At 43.1% G+C, this 7,562-nt stretch overlaps 1 long non-coding RNA gene across 1 annotated transcript in view; it reads left to right on the forward strand.

The window, feature by feature from the left end:
• The window catches only part of LOC111541136, a 22,651-nt gene extending 15,089 nt beyond the window's left edge, over positions 1 to 7,562 (forward strand). Inside the window, exons 2-3 of the long non-coding RNA XR_002731201.1 lie at positions 5,114 to 5,216; positions 5,745 to 7,562. This is a non-coding gene — a long non-coding RNA (uncharacterized LOC111541136). The remainder of the gene's footprint in view (positions 1 to 5,113; positions 5,217 to 5,744) is intronic.

The raw sequence follows: 7,562 nt of genomic DNA on the forward strand, positions 1-7,562 counted from the left end.
AGGAAGGAAGGAAGGAAGGAAGGAAGGAAGGAAGGAAGAAAGAGGTCATGGGAGGATGCTCCAGTGTGAACTGGCCAGGGATCTAGGGGTATTCTGCTCCTAGGAAGCCAAAGAGATCTCAGCAGGGGAGAGGGTAGTGTCTACCTGTATGGAGCCGCTGAGGGTGTTTTCTCCTTCCACCTAATTTTATGGCCAAATTACCAATTCTGAGTTGAGACGCTTTCTCTGAAAACTCTAATCAAATATGTAGAATTAACTCTCGGATCTTGGGGTTTAATATTTTTTTTTTTTTTTTTTTTTTTTTTTTTTTGAGGCGGAGTCTCGCTCTGTGGCCCGGACTGGAGTGCAGTGGCCGGATCTCAGCTCACTGCAAGCTCCGCCTCCCGGGTTTATGCCATTCTCCTGCCTCAGCCTCCGGAGTAGCTGGGACTACAGGCGCCCGCCACCTCGCCCGGCTAGTTTTTGTATTTTTTAGTAGAGACGGGGTTTCACCGTGTTAGCCAGGATGGTCTTGATCTCCTGACCTCGTGATCCGCCCGTCTCGGCCTCCCAAAGTGCTGGGATTACAGGCTTGAGCCACCGCGCCCGGCCGGGGTTTAATATTTTTAAAACTGAGAGAAGAAACGTATGACTTGTCTATCAGACTATAAGACTAGAGGTGGCAGAAAGGGTGAACTTTATATCAAATTGATTTTACTTCCATAAGATAGTCAAGAGAAAAAAACCAAAACAAAAGAAAATAGATGTTTGTGCTCATTCTTGAAGTTTGAGAAAAAAAAATTACTTGTGAATGAAGTTCAATTTATAATGTGATTACCAAAAAATAAACCAAAATGTGTGTTGATCTTTTTACAATTTTAAATTTTAATTTGTTTGAATGAAATCTACTTTAATAGTAGTTCATTGACCTGATTGGAAGAAATTCAGGGGCAGGAATCACTTCTAGTTGCAGAATTTTTCTAGTTGCATTAGTTTTAAACGATTTTTAAAGGGTTTTATTATATGTAAGAATTGAGGCTGGGCACAGTGGCTCACGCCTGTAATCCCAGCACTTTGGGAGGCCGTGGCAGGCAGATCATGAGGTCAAGAAATCGAGACCATCCTGGCCAACATGGTGAAGCCCTGTCTCTACTAAAAATACAAAAAAAAATTAGCTGGGCATGGTGGCATGTGCCTGTAGTCCCAGCTACTTGGAAGGCTGAGGCAGGAGAATCTCTTGAACCCGGGAGGCAGAGGTTGTAGTGAGCCGAGGTCAAGCCACTGCACTCCAGCCTGGCGACAGACCAAGACTCTGTCTCGGAAAAAAAAAAAGGTTTGAATAGTCCTAGCAGCATATTCCTAGTTTCTCATTTCAGGGCTATTTAGCTTCCAGTTATAAAAAGGACAATTTTTGTTAAAATAAATACTATTATTTATTTTGCAAACTTACAAAGTACAAACAATTATTAGACTGCGGACTTAAACCCTTAGAGATGTGTGTGTAAGAAATGGGTAGTGTGTGTGTATATAGATACATACACACACACTACTCTTATAGATTATATATTATAATAGTAAAATATAGTAAATAGCAAAAATATGTTATGGTAAAATGCTATATACTATACAGTATATATTTTATTATAATTTATATATTTATATAAATTATATATTTTTATATTTTTATACTTAAAATATGTAGTATACTGTATATTATATACGTGTGTGTGTATGTATACATGTTGGCTTAAAGATGACAAAGAATTTTCACAAATAATACATCACCTATGCCAGGGAATAGTCAAGTAGACATAGTATCTCATGGCTGGACACAATGGCTCACACCTATAATCCCAACACTTTGGGAGGCCAAGGTGGGTGGCTCGCTTGAGCTCAGGAGTTTGAGAACAGCCTGGGCAACATGGCAAAACCCCATCTCTACAAAAAAAAAAATGCAAAACTTAGTCAGGTGTGGTGGTGCATGCCTGTGCTCCCAGCGACTCGGGAGGCTGAGGTGGGACGATCACCTGAGCCCGGGAGGTCGAGGCTGCAGTGAGCTGAGATTGTGCTACTGCACTCCAGCTTGGACGACAGAGTAAGACCTCGTCTGAAGGAAAAAAAAAAAAAAAAAGAATAAGAAATAGTATTTCATTTTTCCTATCCCAAACCTTGTCAAGTAGATATTACTAACCCTCTTTGCTGGTTGAATAAACTGAGGCTCAGAGAGATTAAGCATATTTGTCAAATCTTCCAACTAGTCCATAGCAGATCTGGGTCTTGAACCCAAGACTTCAAATTCTAAGTGGCATAACTTAAATAAAATCAACTTCATTTGGCTGGGCACTGTGGCTCATGCCTGTAATCCCAGCACTTTGGGAGGCTGAGGCAGGTGGATCACCTGAGGTCAGGAGTGTGAGACCAGCCTGGCCAACATGGTGAAACCTTGTCTCTACTAAAAATACAAAAATTAGCCAGGAGTGGTGACACACGCCTGTAATCCCAGCTACTTGGGAGGTGGAGGCAGGAGAATTGCTTGAACCGGGAAGATGGAGGTTGCAGTTAACTGAGATCACACCACTGCACTCCAGCCTGGGTGACAGAGCTAGGCTCCATCTCAAAAAAAAAAAAAAAAAAAAAAAAAAATCAACTGTTTTTCTTCCTAGTTTTCTCCTGCCTTACTTCTTACTTTTGTGGACATGATGGAAGAACTTGAGACAAATAGTAGTGTTGTTTCTGCCCAATGGATGATGGAATAGAACAGAAGTCAGAGAGAGAAGGGGTCGGGAGGAGCCCTGGAAATGTGGAAGGGAAAATACTCTGTGATGGAACATTGTTCTCAATATCATGGGGCCCGGGAGCTAGCCTTTTGAGGGAAACACATTTGTCTTATATTTGATCACGAGATTGATTCTTTTTCTTTTACATTATGATGTGAAGTTTGAAAATTGGGATTTGAAACCATTAAAAAAAAACACTACATTACTGTTATTTATGAGCTTTCAGAAGCATTACATTCAAATTTCCATGGTTGACTGGTAATAATAAAAGGGAGGTCAACTGTATCAATGAAAGGCAATTCGTGTATGTATGGGAGTGTGTGTGTGTGCACTGTGGCTTATGTGTGTGTGTCTGTGTTTGAGAGTGTGTGTGCGTAAGTGCATGTGTGTGTGTCCACGTGTGAAGGTGGTATGTGTATGCCCATGATGTGGTATGTGTGTGTCTTGTGAACCCAAAAGTATCTGAGACAGATCTCAAACAATTTAGAAAGCTTATTTTGCCAAGGTTAAGGACACATTGGTGACACAGCCTCAGGAGGAGGTCCTGACGACATGTGCACAAGGTGGTCAGGGCACACCTTGGTTTTATACATTTTAGAGAGACATGAGACATCAATCAATATATGTAAGATGTACATTGGTTTGGCTGGGAAAGGCAGGACAACTCAAGGCAGAAGAGGGAGCTTCTGGGTCATAGGTAGGTAAGAGACAAAGGGTTGCATTCTTTTGAGTCTCTGATTAGCCTTTCACTGAATACACAAAATACAGGAATAGTCACTTATGCCTTAATCTGGCTTAGTGAAACGGTAGGGCAGAGGAAGTCACTGGGTATGCATTTGTCCCAGGTGAGCAGAGGGGTGACTTTGAGTTCTGTCTGTTCTTGGTCCACAAGGAATTTTCTTGTGGGGAAATTGTGAGGGAGGTATGTGACTTTTTACCTTTGTAGATGTCTTATTTAGGAAAAAAATGAGAGTCAGGTTTGCCTGACATAGTTTGCAGCTTGACTTTTCCCTTTGGCTTAGTGATTTGGGGGTCCTGAGATTTATTCTCCTTTTACAGCTTGGGCATGAGTGCATGCGTGTATCTGTGGGTCTGTGGGTGAGGGTGGTGTAAGTATACTGTGTGCGCCTGTGTATGAAGGTGGTATGTGTGTGGTAGTGTGTGTCTATGTATGAGGTTGGTGTACTGGGAACACTTGGGCCAGAAGGGAGGAGGTGGTTGGATGATGCCTGTAGGATGTGAACAGTGGCAGCTCCAGTTTTCAAAGGCAGGCAATTGAATCAGGGAGGACAGATGTAATGCAGGGGGAGGGCACGGCAAGATCAGGAGGGGATCGCCTGGGCAAGGTCCCCCATTTCCTTCATTGCCTTCTTTTCTCAGGTAGGAATGGTCTCATGGTGGGCATGAGATGGAAGCCAGTCAGATCAACCCCATTCATGCTGGTGATCAGTGGGGTTACTAGAGGTCACTCTCAGATTGTCTTCACAGCCTACATCCTGCAGCCCGTAGAAATCCACATGCTCTTGATAGTAATAAAGGGCCCTGGAATAGCTTCCTAGAGCCCAGTCAAATAAAGTCCATTGCAAATGTATTCAAGGTAAAAAGCATGACCACACCAGTAAGCTAACGTGCCCACTGTAAGCCAGGTCCTCTGCTTATCTATATACCCATGCCGCAAGGTGGAATTCTGCTCTTTACTATAAATGGGAAAACAAGTCTCAAAGCAGTGAGTGACTTGGCCATAGCCAAGCTTTGGTAGCTCTCTGACAGAGTGTATGCCCTCTCTGCTGGCTCTGGCCCCCTAGGGGCTCTGGCATTGGTGGTGGAGTGTCTGATCAGCAGGGGCTACAGGGCCTTCGGGCACAGTGGAATCCAAAAAAAGTGACAGCCATGCCCAACACGGGCAACTCTCCCTAGAAACTATGGATCTACCCAGAAGAGGCCATGATGTGGTCCAGACGTCACAAGGTAATTGTTTGGGAGCACATGTATAAGTCGCTTGCAGAACTCCCCCAAATAGTCTTGGGGGAGCCATTGCAGGGGACTTGGGTCTTGTCCCTACAGGCTGCAGTGAGAGTCAGCAAAATATGGGCACTTAGTGCCAAACTACCATTTTTAAAGAAAGCTAAGTTATTCTCCGAAAACTCGAAAGAGAAGTCATTGTGCCTCCTAACAACAAAAAATAGCACACGGCAAGTCAACGCCCTTTTAGAAAAGTCCAGAGAATAGTGCAATGTGTTATTTATCTCATGGGTCACCAATCAGTGCATTCAGAGCCAGCCTCAGTGTGCACCTGAGAGGCCCATCTACATTTGTCTCCCTCCGTTTCTCTTTCCTCCCTGCTTCTCTCATTCCAGTGTCCTAGCTGCAACCAGCAGGTGCCTCATGTCGTGAAGGCTGTGAAGACTTCACTCCTGGCTCCATCCTAGAGGAGATGGTGGCTTCTGAGAGCCTCAAAAGGTGCTTTTTTTTTTTTTAAGACAGTTTCTCGTTCTATCACCCGGGCTGGAGTACAGTGGCACGATCTCAGCTCACTGCAACCTCCACCTCCTGGGTTCAAGTGATTGCCCTGCCTCAGCCTCTTGAGTAGCTGGGATTATAGGCACGCACCACTATACCTGGCTAATTTTTCATAATTTTTTTTAGTAGAGACGGGGTTTCACCATGCTGGCCAGGCTTGTCTCGAACTCCTGACCTCATGATCCGCCTCGGCCCCCACAAGTGCTGGGATTACAGGCATGAGCCACCGTGTCTGGCCCATATTCTTTAGAGTGGCTTATCCACAGCATAGGAATCATTTGGGATCTTATTAAGATACAGACTTTGATTCAGTAGGTTTGGGGTAGGGCCCAAGGGCCTACATTTCTATCAAGCAGCCATGTGATGCCAATGTTGCTGGTCTGTTGTCCACACTTTGAGCAAAAGTCATCAAAAAGAAGGAAAATTGTCTCTTGCTGATACTGACTGCCACTTATTGCATAACTTTAGATCACCACGCTATGGAAAGAAACAAAAGGAAGGAAGAAGAATGAGAATACCATCCTGCCACACACAGGGAGACATATGGCACACTTGAAATATGTTCAAGTACAATGATTGTGTTGTTCTACCATGATTCATGCACCTCTGTCCCTTCCCAACCAGTAGGATGATGGTGGGTGAAAGTTCATTCTGGCTTTGGTGTGGGCCCTGGGCTTCTGCATTCCCTCCAGTGTGTGTCTCATGGTGGCTCCTGTTGGCCTAATCAAGCTTGTGTGGCTCGATATACAAGTCACAAAGATTTTTCTTTTCATGCTTGCAATCATTGAGATTGCATTCTCTGAAATAATGGTTTCACCAACTTTATTTATATTGACTTACTATTTCTGTTCATAATTGTTCACGGCACAATTTATTCCATTGCGAAAGGTACACCTCTCCTTTAGTATAAAAATACTCACAAAAAGAAAGGAATACGCCTGATAGAAAATGACTGCAACAAAGAGTCTATTATTAACCATGTAAGCCCTCCTGTTTTTATGCAATTAGGATGGTGTCTGCACTTTTCTTAGAAGCCTTTATTTGGTGATTGTTTCTTATGCCTCACCACAAAAACGCTCCTCTCCCAAAGCAATTACAGTTTCAGAATCTATCTGCTTGCCACCTTATTAGGCTATTACTGTTTGAGCACGCAGTACTTCGCTTGTTTGATTCATTCACATGTAGGTTATTTCAACATGGAGTGTGTGGAGTGATGGGAGGTGCCCCATGTCCCAGGAAATACAGTTGTGGATTTTTGCCTTTTAATTTGCATTTAATCACTTGAGCATGAGGTGAAGAACAGTCGATGATATTTCAATGATAATACACATTTAGAGGCTAACAGAGTGAGAAGAGAAAAGAAAATTGGCTTAACTCTGTAACAGTACTATTGATTATGGTTATTGAAGCTCAATTACCATGCAACTCAATAGTAAATAGGCTTATGCTTATATACATGTGCATGTATTGTTAAATATTAGATGCCAGTGTACATTTTATTTGGTTCTTTTAGTGAACTATGTCCAAGTGCAAATTATGAGCCTCAAGTAGTGAGATTAATGCCCCAAAGCACATGAAATGCATTTTGTATGCTCAATGTCTTCCTTCTTTTGGCAGACTTTTCAATTATTTACACCACTTAGAATAATGGTTATTGTCCTATTGCCCTTAGGAACATGGTCTGAATGCCCAAAGCAACATCCCAATTCCCAGCATGACTCCACCATTGTTTTCATTCCTTCCTGGCTATGGCCCTGAACTTGGGGCCTTGCACAATGGTTCCTTCCCTCTCTCTGAAACTTTTCTGCCCCGATCTTTGCTTTCTGCTGCTCTTCCAGGTCTTTGCTTTAGATGGCCCTCTTCTTCTCCTTTTCTCCCTAAAACTGGACTAGATGCTCCTTTAATATGCTTCTTACACTTGATACTTTCCCTATCTTAAAATGTTCATATTCTATTGACATTGACATTACATTGTTCCCTTCCAGACAATGACCTTCTTGGGCATAGGGAGTTCATTTTATTCATTGTCGTATCCTCCATGTTTAGCACAGTGCACGGCACTTAAAAGACCCAATAAATATTTGTTGAAGGAATACATGAAAGAGCAAGTCCTGCTCTGCTGTTAGGCCCACAGCACATTGCTTCTTCCTGCCACAGAAGAGAAGGACAGTCTGGTTGGAATAAGTCATTTTCAAGAATATTACGATTAGGCCGGACACAGTGGCTCACACCTGTAATACCAGTACTTTGGGAGACCGAGGCGGGTGGATCACCTGAGGCTGGGAG

Source organism: Piliocolobus tephrosceles, chromosome 5 (assembly GCF_002776525.5).
Source record: "Piliocolobus tephrosceles isolate RC106 chromosome 5, ASM277652v3, whole genome shotgun sequence".
Taxonomy (NCBI): Eukaryota; Metazoa; Chordata; class Mammalia; order Primates; family Cercopithecidae; genus Piliocolobus; species Piliocolobus tephrosceles.